The sequence below is a fragment of the Canis lupus genome, chromosome 10 (assembly GCF_011100685.1).
Source record: "Canis lupus familiaris isolate Mischka breed German Shepherd chromosome 10, alternate assembly UU_Cfam_GSD_1.0, whole genome shotgun sequence".
Lineage (NCBI taxonomy): Eukaryota > Metazoa > Chordata > Mammalia > Carnivora > Canidae > Canis > Canis lupus.
The window spans coordinates 10,611,898-10,630,057 of NC_049231.1; the positions used below are offsets into that span (position 1 = coordinate 10,611,898).

The 18,160-nt window shown below is 37.1% G+C and overlaps 1 long non-coding RNA gene across 1 annotated transcript in view; it reads left to right on the top strand.

Moving 5' to 3' along the window:
* The first annotated feature begins 6,167 nt into the window (after positions 1 to 6,167).
* LOC111097825 overlaps positions 6,168 to 18,160 on the top strand; it is a 52,843-nt gene continuing 40,850 nt past the window's right edge. Inside the window, exons 1-4 of the long non-coding RNA XR_005365375.1 lie at positions 6,168 to 6,334; positions 7,389 to 7,553; positions 9,626 to 9,706; positions 13,538 to 13,666. This is a non-coding gene — a long non-coding RNA (uncharacterized LOC111097825). The remainder of the gene's footprint in view (positions 6,335 to 7,388; positions 7,554 to 9,625; positions 9,707 to 13,537; positions 13,667 to 18,160) is intronic.

The window sequence follows — 18,160 nt, forward strand, 5'->3', positions numbered from 1 at the left end:
ACCAAAGATGTTCTGATGTGTCCTCCTCCTTGACCATCCCTTTTCATTCTTTTAAAATCAACACATGATGCTTTCAAAACAGCCTGTTCCTGGCCTGTGCTAAGAGAACATTCCCACTGTCGCTGTATTTAAGAAGAGAGGGAGGTGGTGTTGGAGGCTAACTTCAGCAGATGAATCAGATGTGGGCTCCAGCAGGCATGGGGACAGGAAGGCTCCAAAGCTTACTGGCAACAGACTGTCGTCGGATGGACTGTGCTCAGAATTTTACAGCTCACATTTGGAAGTCACTATCTCCAGCACATCTTTGCTGTCATCTCATTACGTAGCAGCCTTTTTCTCTGTGTTCCTTTTTTTTTTTTTTTAACTGTGCTTTAAAGCTTAAAAGGAAGTCAGTTTTGTCGCAAATATACCTACAGAAAACACAGTGCTTTACTGCTCTTCTTTTCAATTAATTTTTGGTGTGCTCGCCTTGTGGGACTGTGCTCTCTGGCCATGTTCCAGAGGACTCCAAGACTGACCCCATCAACCTGTAGTCGTTTCCTTGGTGGTTTGATTATTCAGCCTCTATTTTCCCCTGGCAGTAGCAGCTCTATTAATTGAAGCCACCTGTTAGGTGGCATGTCCTCTATTCCCCAAGAGGAGCTGAAATTCCGTTTGCTGCTCCATTGTTAGCTCCCCACGGTCTGTGTATAAATTTGATTGCAGAAGAGGAGCACGGGGTCAACCTGAATCCAGATTGAATCTGCTGGGGGTTTGCAAAACTTGCAATTGGAGCAAGTGCATATATATTGCTCTGTATCCCAAGTGTGTCTTGATTTAAACAAATTAAAGTGTGGCAAGGCATAATTGAGAAAACTGAGAAATCTGAGGTGATGATTCTTAGAAGCATAATCTCTGAGACTAAAGGAATTCTAGAAGCCATTTAATTAAATATTTTCCTAATATATGATTCCTTCTTACAAAATCTCTTATAAGTGGCTCTTGATATTTGGAGCATCCAAGGATAAGACACATATTCTCTCAAGTAGTTCCTGTCATTTTCAGAGAAAGATAATGAAGGTTCTCCCCTATATTAAACCAAAATCTATTCCTCTATTTATTCAGCCAATTTGCAGGAATACTCACACTTGCAACTATAGATGGTCCTTGACTTACAATTTTTCAACTTTATGATGATGAAAAACAATATATATTCAATAGAAACTGTACTTTGAATTTTGAACTTTTCCCAGGCTAGCAATATATGTAGGGTACAATATTCTCTCATGATGCTAGGCAGTGGTGCCAAGGTGGCTCCCAGTTAGCCACGTGATCATGAGGGTATACAGCCATCATACTTAAACCATCTGTACCCAATCATTCTGTTTTTCATTTTCAGCACAGTATTCAATATTACATGAGATATTCAACACTTCATTATAAAATAAGCTTTGTGCTAGATTATTTTGCCCAATTGTAGACTAATATAAGCATGCTGAGTATGTTTGAGGTAAGCTAGGCTAAGCTGTGGTGTTTGATAGCTTAGATGCATTAAATGCATTTTTGACTTACAGTACATTGAGTTTACAGTGGATTTATTGGGATGTAACTTCATCATAAGTCAGGAAAGATCTGTACATAGAAAAATTAAAATTCTATCCCAAATTTCATATATTTGAAGACAACTATAATGGTCTACAAATACTTTTTTCTCCAGGCAAAATATTCACAGGTTTCAACCTTTCCTTATAATATCATGATTTATATAAATCTTTCTTCAATCATATTGAGCTTTTTTTTCCCTCACTGACAAAATTGCTTCTCCTAAGATGTGAATCCCAGAACTAGACTGGTGATCTGAAGGTTAGGTACAGAAGTGAGTTATCACATCCCTTAATCAGAAACTAGAAGAGGGGCAGAAAATAATTTTTTAAATATCTATAATCAGTTATTCCTGTCCACAATTACTTGAAATGTAAATGGATTGAACTCCCCAATCAAAAGACAGAGTGGCTGGCTGGATTTTTTTTTAAAGCAAAACTATCTGTTATCCATAAGAAACTCATCTTAGATTTAAGGACACACAAAGGCTGAAAGTAAAGAATGGAAAAAGATATTCCATTCAAATACTAACCAAAAAAGAGAAGGGGTGGTCGACAAAATATACTTTAAGTCAAAAACTGTCACAAGAGACAAATATATAATGATAAAAGACTCAAATCACAAGGAAGATGTAACAATTATAAATATATATGCACCCAACATAAGAGCACCTAAATCTATAAAGCTAATTTTGACAAAAGTGAAAGGAGAAATAGCAATGCCATAAGAGTAAATTTCAACACCCTACTTTCAATAATGGATAGAAATCCATATGGAAGGTCAATGAGGAAGCAGAGCACATGAACAACACTATAGACCAAATGGATTTAGCAGACAAATAGAGTACACTTCACTCAACAGAAGCAAAATACACATTACAAGCACAAATAGAACATTTTCCAGGATAGATCACATGTTAGGTCACCAAACAAGTCTAAACAAACTTAAAAAGATTGAAATTATACCAAGAATCTTTTCCAACCACGGTGGAATGAAACGAATCAATAACAGAAAGAACACTGGAGAAGTCATAAATATGCAAAAATTAGACAACATTCTCTCAAACAATCACTGGGTCAAAGAAGAAATAAAAAAGGAAATTAGAAAATACCTTAAGACAAATGAAAAAGAAAACACAATATATCAAAACTTATGGGGTGCATCAAAAGAGGAAATTTTACCTTGATACTTACATTGACAAAGAAGATTTCAAATAAACAACAATAAATAACTCTACACCTCAAGGTACTAGAAAAAGAACAAAATAAGCCCAAAGTTAGCAGAAGGAATAATCAAGATTAGAGCAGAAACAAATGAAATAGAAAATAAAAAAGAACAATAAAGTTAAAAGTTGGCTTACTGAAAACATCAACAAAATTGACAAACCTTGAGCTGAACTAACTACAAAGAGAGAAGACAAATAAACTGGACATAAAAGGAGACACTACAACGATGCTACCTTAAAAAAAAAAAGGATTATAAGGGACTGCTATGAATAATTATATACCAAAGAATTGGGTAATTGAGAAGAAATGGGTAAATGGATAAATATCTAGGTATATAATCTACCAAGATTGAATCACAAGCAAATAAACTATCTGAACAGATCTACAACTAGTAAAGAAATTGAATCAGTAATCGAAAACAATCCAACAAGGAAAAACCCTAAGACCAGGTGGATTCACTGGTGAATTCTACTAAACATTTACAGAATTAACATCAGTCCTTCTCAAAGTTTTCCAAAAAACTGAAGAGGGTGGAATGTTTCCAACCTTAATTTTCTAAGGCCAGCATTACTCTGATATTAAAGCCAGAAGACAATATAAGGAAACCAGTAGAGACCAATGTCCCTGATGAATATAAATGCAAAAATCCTAAACAAAATATTAGTAAATCCAATTCAACGATACTCACAAACTATCATATACCATGACCAAGTGGGTTTTACCCTGGGATGTTAGTTCAATGTACAAAAACTAATCAATGTAGAACCACGTTAACAAAACAAAATTTTAAAAATACAAAGTATCTCAGTAGACAAGAATCATTTGACTAATTCAACACCTTTTTATAATAAAAACACAATAAAAACTGAAATTACATGAAAGCCAACATAAAAGCACCATATATAAACAGCCCTTAGTTATCATCATACCCATAAGTGAAAAACTGAAAGCTTTTTTTTCTAAGATAAAATTCAAGGCAAGGTTGCTCCCTTCTGCCATTTCTATTCAACATAGTCCTAAAAGGCCTAGGCAAAGCAATTAGGCTAGAAAAAGAAATGAGATACGTTTAAATTGGAAAGAAAGAAGGAAAGTTACCTCTGCATATGACATGATCTTATATGTAGAAAATTGTAAAGATTACATACACACAAAAATCTGTTAGAACTAATAAACAAATTCAGCTAAGCTGGATAAAAAATTTAACATATAAAAATCGGTTGCATTTTTATACATTAGTAATGAACAATCCAAAAAGGAAATTAAGAAAATAATTCCATTTACAATAGCATCAAAAAATACATAAATTAAATACTTAGGGAAAAAAATTTAACCAAGGAAGTGAAAGGCTTATACACTGAAAACTATAAAATGCTGCTGGATAAAAATTTAAGAGACATAAATTAATGGCAAAACATCCTGTGTTCATGAACTGGAAGACTTATTGGCAAAATGGCCATGCTACTCTAAGCAATCTACAGATTAAATGCAGTCTTTATTAAAATCCCAGTGGCATCTTTTACAGATATAGAAAAAACACTCCTAAAATTGATATGGAACCAAAAAGGAACCTAAATAGTCAAAATAATCTTGAAAAGGAATGAAGATGGCATCATGCTTTCTGATTTCAAAACATATTATAAAGCCATGGCAATCAAAACAGTATGGTCCTGGCATAAAGACAGACATATAGAACAAATGAACAGAAGACAGAGCCCAAAAATAAACCTATGCATGTGGTCAACGGGTGCCAAGAGTACACAATAGAGAAAGATAGTCTCAACAAATGGTGTTGAGAAAATTGGACAACCACATGCAAAAGTATGAAACTGGACCACTATCTTATACCATACACAAAGTCAACTCAAAATGGATTAAAGTCTTGAACGTTAGACCCGAAACTGTAAAACTCTTAGAAGAAAACCCTGGGGAAAAGCTCCATGACATTGGTTTTGGCAAGGATTTCTTGGAAATGAAATGAAAAACAAAGGCAAAAGCAGATGAGTGGAATTACATCAAACTAAAAATCTGTTGCACAGAAAAATCAATAAGTGAAAAGATTATCTATCTCTCTCTCTCTATATATATATATATCCTCCTATATATATAATTAACTCCTACAACTGAATAGCAAAACAAAACAAAAAAACCTCCTAATAATATGGTTAAAAATTGGGCAACAGACTTGAACAGACGTCCTTCGGCAGATGAATGGATAAAGAAGATGTAGTCTATATACACAATGGAATATTACTCACCCATCAGAAAGGATGATTCTCTAACGTTTATGTTGATGTGGATGCAACTGGATGGTATTATGTTGAGTGAAATAAGTCAAAGATAGTCATTATCAAAACAAACAACAGAAAATAACAAGCGTTGGTGAGGATATGGAGAAACTGGAACCTTTGTGCAACTGTTGGTGAGAATGCAAAATGGAAAACAACATGGAAATTCCTCAAAAAAATGAAAATAGAACTACCATATGAATCAGCCCTCCCACTTCTTAGTACATATCCAAAAGAACTGAAATCAGTATCTTGAAGGAGTACCTGCACTCCCATGTACTGCAGCATTATTTGCAATAGCCAAGAAGTGGAAACAACCCAATGAACATTCATTTGTTCATTGGCAGAAAAATGGGTAAAGAAAACATAGTATATAGGCATGATGGAATATTAGCCATAAGAAAAGAAGGAAATCCTGTTATCTGCTACTATATGGATGAACATTGAAGACATTATGCTAAGTGAAAAAAGCCAACCACAGAAGGACAAATACTGCACGATTCCATTTATATGTGTTATCTAAAGGAGTCAAACTCATTGAAGCAGAAAGAACAGTGGTTGCCTGGGGCTGGGGAGTGGAAACTGGGAGCAGCTCTTAAATGGGCATAAAGTTTCAGTCATACAAACAGAAACAGTTCTAGAGATCTGCTCTTCGCCATCCAGTTAACAATACTATACACTCCACTTAAGATTTTGTTAAGAGGGCAGATGCCATATTATGTTTCTACCACAATAACAATCATCTTTTAAGGCTTACTTTAATTTCCAGGCATATCGATATCCCCAGCAAAAAAGGGAAATCTGCATAGGAAAAGAAAAAATAGAAAACCTTTGTATTTCTACCATGCCCATGGATGTGCCAGACTTTCCAAATAATCTTGCCAATTGGAGGCCCACTCTTGGTCTTTAATATACATTAAGGGCTTTGCAAAAGTGCTAGTGGGTGAAAAGGCAGGAAGCATCTACAACCATCTCAAGGGGAGCCTTCTGCTTCCAGGAATAAAGTCACACGTTCACAGGTGCTTCCTGTTTTTTCAAACACCTTGCCCACCTTCTGCACACCACGTTTGCATTCTGCAAAACGTGAGCCCAACAGGAAGTTGCCTGCAAATTCAGGTAGCTTTTCTGACTCTTAACGAGCTCTTGAATCTACTTTCAGAGAAATGCCAGCAAAAACTGTAGTCATTTGTAGCCCAAGAACAAGTCTGGAAGAAAAATACACAGAGGACTAGCACCAAGAGGGTGAGAATATTTTTTCCTGTGAAAATGCTGTTTGCAATTTACATATTTAAACAAATACATGTGTTTTATGTTTTGAGCTCCTGCGGGTGGAATTCGAAGTGACTGCAAGTGGGTGGTGGTTGTCATTTCTCTGTTGTGAGGGAAGGAGTAGAAGAAGGAAGGTGAAGTACAGAGCAGGAAAGAGACCTGTGTGGCTGGAATGCCCCCAGCTAAGCTCAGGGGAAGAATAACTGGAAGGATTTTTCGATTTTGGGATGCTCACAAGGTTGTCCTGAGATTTCAGAGCCATCATCTTGAAATGAGCATGTAGAGCGTTAATTAAACTGTGATAGTGTTCACAGTAAGCTGTGATTAAACTTTGCGGGGTAATGTCTTCTTAACGTGGTCACAAGTGGACTTGGAGTGAAAGTGGCAGGTTCCAACTCAGTTTTCAAATGGGTTCAGAGAAGTTGTTCAAGGCAATAGATGAGAAGTCACATATTATACGTAATGAATAATCTTAGAGAATAGATTGATTTTTTTGTAATTAAAATTCAAAACTGGAGAAATTAGCAATTTCTAGTAACAATATTTATTTAGCTGCCAATTTATATTTTTTTTCATTTTTGTCCAATCCATGTTATCAAATTAAGTTAAACTGCATAAATGTTTTTGTTTATGGACTCTTTGATGCTTTTGTTTTTTTCCCACAATGAAAATAAAATTAGTAACCACAAAGGTAAGCTTCTTCCAGGTAACTGGCAAAAGGGCCAGATGGGAGAATTTTCCTCTGCTGGGATTCAAATACTTATCTGTAACCTACACTGGTTAGAACTGGTCCATGTCCGACCTAGAGGTACCACCCTTAGCAGTAAATTAGAGGAACAAAGCTAAGGTGGATTAACTTCCTTTTCCTTGTAATAACAAAGGTGGGAACACCTGAACATCTTATATAACAAAAACCCTTAAATACATTTTATTTGGAAAACTTTATACATCTAAGAGTTTGAAAAACTGTGATTTTTTTTTTTTGACTGTAAAATCTGTTCTACACAAGAATGTATAACTCTTTCAGCCATCTCATGTAGTTTGGTAAAGCAACACGTCACTGTGGGAAAATCTCTACTGAAGATCCCAACCTGTAAATGCCATCAATCCGAAGAAGTCCTTGTGCTGAGGAACCGGACTTCCTCTCTGGACATACATACAACACAGTGGAAAATAACAAATGATGACAAAGGTAGGCAGGATTCTAGTGACTCGGTTCTGTCATTTACTAAATGTCTCTGGTTTCAATTTTCTCATGAGCAAAATGAGAACATTGGATTGGGTATTCTCTGAAATCTTTCCTACCTTTGAAATGTGCTGATCCTTAGGTTTTTAAGAAAACCTGGAATAAAAGATAGCACATGCTAAGTATCAGATGGGGTGCTGTGTTGGTTCTGAGAAGGAAGACATTACATAGGGCTGGGAAACCTGAGACGGACTCTGCAGACTAAGAGCATGAGCTGTGTCTGGAAAAGGGCACAAACCTAAGAAGGCAGAGAGGAGAGATAGGAGGCCCTAGGCTCACTCCGCAGAGGAGCAGAGGCTCGAATATGGCTAGATTTAGGGCATGTTCAAATATGGCCAGGCACACACCCGAGTACTATAGAAAGTCCTGCTTCTTGCTGCCTTCATGTGCAAGGATAATAAAGGTCTCTTGTAGAAAAGGTTTAGTAGCTGAGACAGATGATCAAATAAGCATCCTCAGAAGACAGCCGTGAAGATCGACTGGATTTTCTTAAATTTTATTTTAATTCCAATATCGTTAACATACGGAGTTATTTCACTTGCAGGTGTGCAACACACCGATTCAACAGTTCTATACATCTCCCAGGGTTCATCACAACACGTGCACTTCCTATTCCCCATCGCCTATTTCCCCCATCCCCCCACCCGCCTCCCCTCTGGTCACCACTAGTGTATTCTCTAGAGTTAAGAGTCTCTTTCTTGGTTTCTCTGTCTCTCTCTTTCCTTTGCTTATCTGTTCTATTTCTTCAATTCCACATGTGAGTGAAATCATATGGTATCTGTCTTTTTCAGACTGACTTATTTCGCTCAGCATTGTACTTTCTAGCTCCATCCAAAACGGGTCAGCTACATGCAAAAGAAGGAAACTGGACCACTTCCTTACACCCCGCACAGACATAAACTCAAAATGGGTTAAAGACCTACATGTGAGACCTGAAACCATTAAAAAAAAAAAAAATCCTGGAAGAGAGCTCAGGCACTAAGGACTCTGACGTCAGCCATAGCAACATTCCTCAAGACTGGCTGGGTTCTAACACCAGAGCTCTCTTTTAAATAGTTTAGAGTTCCTTAAAGAAGCTCAGAAAATATGTCTTCCCGAACAGAAACTATACAAAATCATAGGCTAACAGGCCCACTGGCTCTAGGGAAGGGAGCAGGTCACTCAGGGTGAAAATGATACTATCCACCAACTAAGAAAGTGGCAGCTTCCTACATTCAAATGGGACCACGTGACTTCTGCTCTTTGCCCTCTGACCCCATTCTGTTCTCTCAATCAGTTCCTCTATGATCTTCCTTGCTTCCAGGACAACTCAGGCTGTATGGCCAACAGGTATTGGTTCTCCTGATCCCCTTTCTTTGTTCATCTGCCATCCAACAATCCCCTTACTTGCTCTCCCCAATTCTACTCCTAAGCGCCTGAGCACTGTTGTAGAAAATCTGAACCGTGCTGCGTGCGGCTTCCATGTATGTGTTCTTGTAAACACTATATTCAACCATTTTTACAAATCCCTCCATAATCACCGTCTTAAAATTTTCACTGCCTTTCATTTTCTTTATCCTCAGATCCTTACTGTGCTTTTACTTCCTGAGGGTATCTCACAGCCTGTCTTGAGAATGTTGATGTTGCCTGATACTTCCTCAACTCTCCCTGTCATTGTATCTCCAGTTTATGCCATATCTTCACCCAGGGACCTACTTAGCTAACATCAAATAAGTAAAATCTTATCTATATAGTATCACCTCATCTTTTCGACAACATTGTGAGATCAACTCTATTTTACAGAGGAATAAGATGTGCACCCAAGATCACTCAGCCAGTAAAAAACAAAGACAGGATTTAAATTCAGGCAGTTTCAGCTCAGAGCCTGCATTCTTTTCCCTCACCCTGAGAGGAAGTGGAGAGAAAGGGGTGTATGTGTTTGGGTTGGGGGGGCAGGATTTGAACATAGGTATATATATGTTACGTCATATCCAAGACTACTTTGTCTCTTCTGCCCTCTATCCCATCCTTACTCAAAGACTTTGTATCTGCTGTATAACAAATCACCTCCAAATCTGGCGGCCTAAAACAATTGCACAGCACTGCCCACAAGTGTAAAGGTAAGCTGGATGTTTCTGCTCACACGGGTGGGTTTGGCTAAATGTAGCTGTACTTACTCCCATGACCAGCTGGAGGCCTGCCTGGGACTGGACGGTCTAGAATAGCCTTACTCACATGTCTGGAAATCGACCTGATGTCAGCTGGGGAGACAAAAGTGGCTAGGCCACGTGTCACTCATCATCCAAAACATCCAAAGCCTGTTCACATATTAGTCAGTGATTGCTGGATCCCCCCACACACACCCTCCCACAAAGGCCAAAAGAGAACAGCTCTCTGTGTGCAAGCAAGCACTTTACAAGTCTGTTTGCATCACATGCATTATCATCTCATTAGACAAAGTCAAGGTCAGGCCTAGAGCCACCAAAGGGAGACACAACTACAAAAAGCCTTCAGACTCTGATGCATCAATTATACACTACCCCTTCTCTTTCATCCCACCCTTTCCACTGACCCCTTCCCTTATCTACCAGTTTGATAGAACAAACCCTGTTCTAGAAGAACCTCCCTTCAATCCCATTATCCCCTGAGGTATGAGGTAGCTGAGTCCATGGGGAGTAGGGATTGCCTGCATCACCGAAAGGTCTCTGAATTAACTTCCATGTAGAAAATAATGATAACGAAAGGATGAAGTAATTTAAAAAATATACAATAGCCACAATAATTGTAAAAAAAACTTAGACTTCTATTCAGGGAGGAATATTGTTTAGGAGGTTGGCATAGGGTGACACTAGGAAAGCGGGCTTTTAGTTGGTTATATTTCTGTTTTCACGTTCTCTATAGACCATGCACGCCTCATTACCTGTACCAGAGAAAGATGCCCCTGCTGCTCTGTCCTCGTATTACCAGTGCTCCAGAATCTTTCCTCTGAGCCTTAGCAAGGATGCAAGACACCTGACTTTGAAGTTTCATCTTCATTTGTACCTCATTATGTTAAAAGACAAGACCAAAAAACACCCTAATTTTTCTCTGGCTTTCCCTAAGTTCCACTGAAGGGCATATATACTTTTAGCTTCACAAGATGGTACATAACTGCTCTGTGATTTCCCAGCACTGTGTGAGAGTTTCCATTGCTTCACATCCTTGCTCACACTCATTATTTTAATCCTTTTCAGTTTAACAGTCATAAAATAGCATATATTTTAATTTGTACTCCCATGTTCTAAAAGCCTTGTGTGCTTCATTGTACAGAATATTGAAGAGAAGTTTTTTCTTTTATTTCTCTTGCTACCTCCCACAATCCAATTTCTTTTAGGACTAATCCTAAAAGGATTAGTTTGTGATCTTTTAGCTGACAAATTAGTCACCAGCTTTTTTCTGGGTAAATATATCTCAAAGCAGGTGTTTACTTCACCTAGTAACAGAAAAGGTAAATTATTCACAGAAGTAGAGGTAATACGGCTGGGTCAGTTCGAAGGTTCAGAAAATGTCTCTTGATTTTTGTTCCCTTAAGTCCTCCCACAGGTTGGTAACCACAGGAGCAGCCAAAGCACTGCATGTAAGGTTGCATTTGTGTTATTTGCAGCTTGGCTTACTAAAATGAAGTTACTGTAAATCTGATAAAGATGTGCTCTTGTCATTTTTCATATATATATATATATATATGTATGTATTTACATATTTTTAAAATTGGAGTTCAATTTGCCAACATATAGCATAACACCCAGTACTCATCCCATCAAGTGCCCCCCTCAGTGCCTGTCACCCAGTCACCCCCACCCCCCGCCTACCTCTCTTTCCACCACCCCTTATTCGTTTCCCAGAGTCTTGTCACTTTTCTATCCTTGCACGGTGGTGAGGGATTTCAGACATGAACAGAGCTCCACTGGACTTAACTCACTTTGAAAAACCCTCAGATAAGCATCTGAGTTCTGGGGCCCTTTACAAAAACAAAAACAAAACAAAAAAAAAAAAACAAAAAACAACTTCTTTTTCTTTGTTTTAATTTCAGGATTTTATTGGGCAGATGAAGGCTGTTTCCTTTAGAAAATCTCCCTCTGTGTTTATGCAGCTTATAATGGACTTTCCACTCTTACTCAGGCAGGATTTGGAAGCACAAGCTGGTGTTCAACTCAGCGAAAGTATCAAAATAGCCAGCAATGTCAGATCATTAAACAGAACACTATAGAGTTATCAATAGACATTAGAAAGCCTTTTTAAAGGGTCATTGAAGAATCTGAAGTGATCTAAAAAATGTCCATGATATAAGATTGAGTTAGTGGAAACTTATACATAATATGTAATAATTTATAGAGATATATACCAAATATTAGCAGTGGGTATGGTTAAGTGAAGAGATCATGAATTAGTAAACACTTAAAAATGCACTTCTGATTTTCAATAGTTCTACCAAAAACATGTATTCCATGTAACCCAAAATAATTAGAATAAGAAGTACTTATTAATAAAAAGGATAATGTAGCAAAAGTTCTGGGAAGACTTAGGCTTGTAATGTAAAAGCTTTGAGGCCATAATATATACATTTATTTTCCCTTTTGCTTCCTTGAGTTTGACATTGGTGTAAGAGAATAATGGAATTATAACTAACTAGATCTATTCTGTAGATCTATGTCCTCCCAAAACCCAATCCACTATAGCATGGGGGGATATTTTAACCTCCCAAGCATTGGGTGGCATTCCAGTTGAGGAAGTCACTCATCATTACTGGAGAGCTGGAGTACACAAGCTTAGTTGAGGGTGTCCTTGGGGCAAAGAAGAATTTAGTTAGACCTGCCTACAGTAACAACAAGCTTCCTATTCCTTCAGAGAGCAGTTGTGACCCTCAAAAGAGGAAACTGAAAGAGAATGAGTTAAATTAATGCTTTATTAATCAGTGTTGGTACAAAGTAAATCAGTCACAAGGCACTCAGTTTCATTAATATGCATCAAAGTATCATTACACTCATGTAGAAGCCAGATAGGGACGAGAGACAGTCAATGGGTGATTTCATGAGGGTCTTCTCTCCTTCTTCAATTGCTATTGCATCTATTATAATAATAATCATAAACTCATCTCTTAGATCAACAAATTGAGAGATTTAAAAAATACTCTATCTTATCCTAGCTTGTTAAAATCCCTGTATACAATTTCCTAAGACTGGGGGTGAATTTAAATAAATTTTTCAAAGCAACTGAGGATGTGTTTGTGTAATGGTCACACAATGTATCTAGCACTATACAACATTTTGTAGAAGCTAGAGAGATAAGACACTCCTTCTAAAGAAATATCTTATTGGGGAGATAACAAGAGACACACATGTAGCACACAAACAACATTAAATATTCCAGGGGGCATAGTAGGGTGAAGTATAGATGAAATGGTCTACTGCAATTTTAGAGTATGAACTCTGGATTTGGTTCCCCTGAAAATCTAATCTCAGTTCCTTTTAATTATTATTGGGCAAGTTTCTTAATCTCTGCATGCCTTAGTTCTTCATCTATAAACTGGTAAAGAATTAAATCTGCTGCATAAAATAATCTTAGGCCATATGTTTAGAAGAGTGTCTAACACATAGATGGAGCTCAATAAAAACTGGCTCTTATCTTTGCCATAGGTAAAGAAAAATAGTTCAGAGAATGCATCTGATACTTGTAAAATATCAGTTGCCAGAGTTGGACCAAGCTTTTGACAGAAAGTGATGCCTCTTAGAAATGGCATGATCAGATTTCAAAGAACATTTTTAGGTTTGCATTTTATAAAAGGCCAGGGATTATTCATCCCAATGACAGCTATAAATCATTCCCAGACAGAAAAGAAAGTGGAAAAAATATGTCAGTTGATTATTTTCCTTAAAAAAAATCTTAGATCACTGATTTGAGGTTTCTCTTTAAAGTTTGAAAAGTTTATGACAGACCACAGCTCATGATGGGGACAATCCTGAGGATATACGAAAAGCATTTCCCATGCAGGAAGAAGAAAATATTCTAAAGAAGAGATAAGAGTGTGCCATGAAATCAAAAAGGTAAGAAAATAATATTTATTCATTCATGAAGGAAAGAGGTTCTTGGTAATGAAAAGTTATTTTCTTCAGTCAACAAACATATTAAGTGCCTACTACGTAAGACATGGTACTAGGATCTAGAATCTAAAATTAAAGTAGCCTGTACCCTCAAGAGTTTGTGATAGACAATTAAGTGGTACAATGCAATGTGACAAAGCTTAGAACAAGTCCCTACAGAAGGCATGCAAGGGAGATAGAAGGCAGGGATCAGGAAAGGCCCCCTGGAGAACATGCTGTCTGGATGCATGCAGAAGAATGAAGTACTGTAAGGACTTCACTATGGCCAGAGTACCAGGGTGGTAAAGTAGGGCACGTAGCTGAGCCTGGAGATGGAAGCAGGAGTCATGTGAAGTTCCGCCTTCATTCTGAGACCAAAGTGAATCCATTGAAAGACTTAAGGAATGGAAATGATATTCAACTATTTTCATTTTTGTAAGATCACACTGGTTGCACAGTGGAAACAAATTGGAAAGTGGACCAGGATTGAGCTATCATGAATTTTATAGCCAAAAATCCTGTATAGTTTTCTATCTACATGAAGTCTGCAAAGTGCAATGAAACTCACTTTCTCTTAAATCTGTGTGGCTTGCTGATGCAGGCCAGGGCTATTACCCATTCATCAATCCTCCTCACACTCCCAATCAGTTCCCAATAATTAATAATACAGCTGCCACAGTAGATGAAGAAGAGGAGGATGAGGTATGAACTTGCTTTTTCTCTTTTTCAAATGGAAATCAGCAGACACTCGGGGAGCCATAACTTGAGGAGAGAGTATCACGCGATAGTTAATAGTACAGGATCTTGATTAAAAGGCCAGTTCTGCCCCTTGTTCTTTCTGTGAACTTGGGCAAATTTGTCAATATCTCTGGTCCCAGCTTCTCTATTACAAGATAGGACTAAAATCACTCCTGCCTTGTATTAAAAACTGGCTAACTACTATAAGAAATAAACCAAATCTCAAAGGCTTATCACAATAAAATTTTATTTCTGGCTGAAGTCAAGAAAAGGCATGAACTCAGATGATAAAATAAGTTAAAGGTAGCAGGATAAAAGCGATGGATATAGAAATTACTTTTCATATATACATAGAATAACCAAATAGAAGATATCGTCATTGAAAAACTTCATTTACGTTAACAAAGATTAAGTACTTTGGAATAAATATAAAAGGAAAGCTGCAAGGAAAACACCCCTGAAAGCTATAGAAGGAAAGCTGGACAAATGGAAAGACAGTCTGTTTTTGTTTTTTAAGAGGAGAGTGTGCAAGCTGGGGGAGGAGGGACAGAGGAAGAGGGGAAAAAAGAATCTTAAGCAGGCTCCACGCCCAGTGCAGAGCCCAATACGGGGGGCCCAGTCTCATGACCCTGTGATCATGATCTGAGCCAAAATCAGAAGTTGGACGCTTAACCAACTCACCCACCCAGGCACCCTGACACCCCCAGTGTTTGGATAGCATGACTCTGAATCATAAATTGTCAGTTCTTTCCAAGTTAATGTAAAATGTAACACCATCCCAAAAAAGACACAAATAAGCTTTCTTATGGAGGTAGACAAGTTGATATTAAAAAACCATGTGGAAAGACAAACATACAAGAAAATCCAAGAATACACTGAAAAGGAAAGGCTGGGAAGAAGGAATAGCTCTAATCAACATAAAATATGCTATATGATCTTCATAATTAAAATGGTGAGATGCTGGTGTGTGAGTAGACCAACAGACAAAGATAATAGGTTAAGAAAGTCCAGACATGGACCCAAGTACATACGTAAATAGAGTATATGATATAGGTGGTATCACAAATTACTAAGAAAAATGCTATAATTTTAATAGATTCTTCTGAGACAGCAGGATGGCCATTTGGAATAAAATAAAATTAGATCCACTCTTCACACCATACATGAGCAAAAATTCCAATTGTAACAGGGATCTAAATATTAAAAAAAAAAAACCTGTAATGTATTAGAAGAAAACACAGATGAACAGGTGAATTCCTCCTTAACCTTGGTAAGATTTCCTAACTAGGACTCAAACCCAGGGGCAATTTTTTTAAAATTGGAAACTGGCTATATAAAAATAAAAATTTTTCCGTATGACAAAAGAAATCATAAAGTCAAAGACATCAAAGACTTTGAAAAAGTGTTTACAGCATAGCTCTAACTACAGATAGAATACAAATACCGCTAATATATCAAGAACTGTTAAAAATTGAGGGGGGAAATAATTTTTATAAACTCATTAAAATGCAGAAAAGGCAAGAGAAGGCAATTAACAAACAACTTGTAAAAATGAACTTTGAATATACGAAACGGTATTTAACCTCACTCATAATTAAAGAAATATTAAGTAAAACTATCCCGGTATATAATGATCAGATTGGCAACAATTTAAAAATATGACAACAACAACAACAAAAATATGACAACACGTCCTGCAGAGAAATAGGCAGGCTCATACATTACTAGTAGGAATGCAAAGTGGTACAAGTTTTTTAGAAGGAAATTTGGCAATAACCTGAGAAACTACATCTGCACTTACCCTCTGACTCAGCAAGGCCACTTTTTAATTTAATTCCCATATAGTTAACATACAATGTTATATTAGTCGTTGTGCAATATAGTGATTCAACAATTCTGTACATTACTCAGTGCTCATCATGGTGAGTGTTCTGTTACCAATCTCCTTCACCTATTTTCCCCATCTGCCCGGCCTCCTCTCCTCTGATAACCATCGGTTTCTTCTCTAGAGTTAAGAATCTGGTTTGGGTTGGTCTCTGTTTCTTTTGTTTCTTAAATTCCACATACGAATGAATTCATATGGTATTCATCTTTCTCTCACTTACTTCACTTAGCATAATACACTTTAGATCCACACGCGTTGTTGCAAATGGAAGATTTCATTCTTTTTTTTTTTTTATGGCTGAGTTATGTTCTGCTGTTTGCATATACACCACATCTTCTTTATCCATTCATCTATTGGTGGACACTTGGGCTGCTTCCATAATTTGGCTTTAATAGATACAGCATATTAGAACGCTATAATAAACATAAGGATGACTTTTTCAATTAGTGTTTTTGTATTCTTACGGTAAATACTCAGTGGAATTACTGAATCATAGGGTAGTTCTATTCTTAATTTTTTTGAGGAAACTCCATACTGTTTTCCACAGCGGCTGTACCAGTGTGCACAAAGGTTCCTTTTTCTCCACATTTTTTGCAAACCCTTGTTGTTTCTTGTGTGTTTTTTTTTTTTTATCTTAGCCATTCTGATAGGCGTGAGGTGATATCCTATTGTGGTTAGATTTGTATTTCCCTGATGATTAGTGCTGTTGAGCACCTTCTCATGTGTCTGTTGGTGATCTGTATTGTCTTCTTTGGAGAAATGTCTGTTCATGTCTTCTCATTTTTTTTTTCATTAGCTTCTTTGTGTTTCCAATGTTGACTTTATAAGTTCTTTATATATTTTGAAATCTAACCCTTAACTGGACTTGTCACTTACAAATAACTTCTCCCATTTATAGGTTGTCTTTTAGTTTTGTTGATTGTTTCCTTTGCTCTGCAGAAGCTTTTTGAGGTAGTTCCAATAGTTTTTGTGTTTGTTTCCCTTGCCTCAGGAGACATATCTAGAAAACTGTTCATATGTTTGAAGTCAGAAAAATTACTGCTTGTCCACTCTTCTAGGATTTTTATGGTTTTAGGTCTCACATACAGGTCCTTAGCCCATTTCGAGTTTATTTTTTTTTTTAAGATTTTATTTATTTATTCATGAGAAACACAGAGAGAGAAAGAGGCAGAGACACAGGCAGAGGGAGAAGCAGGCTCCATGCAGGGAGTCCAACCCGGGACTCGATCCCGAGTCTTCAGAATCAGGTCCTAGGTCGAAGGCCGGTGCTAAACCACTGAGCCACCCAGGAATCCCCGCGTGTTTATTTTTTCATGTGGTGTAAGAAAGTGGTCCAGTTTAATTCTTTGCATGTGGCTGTCCAATTTCCCCAACACTATTTGTTGAAGATAGACTGTCTTCTTTCCATTGCATATTCTTGCCTCCTTTGTTGAAGATTGGCCATATTATCGGCTTCATTAATAATATATAGAAATGCAGATTTCTACATATTGATTTTATATCCTGTGACTTTACTGAATTCATTTATCAGTTCTAGAAGTTATTTGGTGGAGTCTTCAGCGTTTTCTTTTTCTTTTTTTTTTTTTCTTCAGCGTTTTCTATTTATAGCATCATGTCATTTGGAAATAGTCAAAGTTTTACTTTTTCCTTACCAATTTGGATGTCTTTTATTTCTTTTTGTGTCTGATTGCTGTGTCTAGGACTTCCAGTACTATGTAGAATAAAGGTGATGAGTGGATATCCTTGTCTTATTCTAGACCTTGGGGGGAAACCTCTTAGTTTTTCACCATTATGATATTTGCTGTGAATTTTTCATAAGTGGCCTTTGTTATATT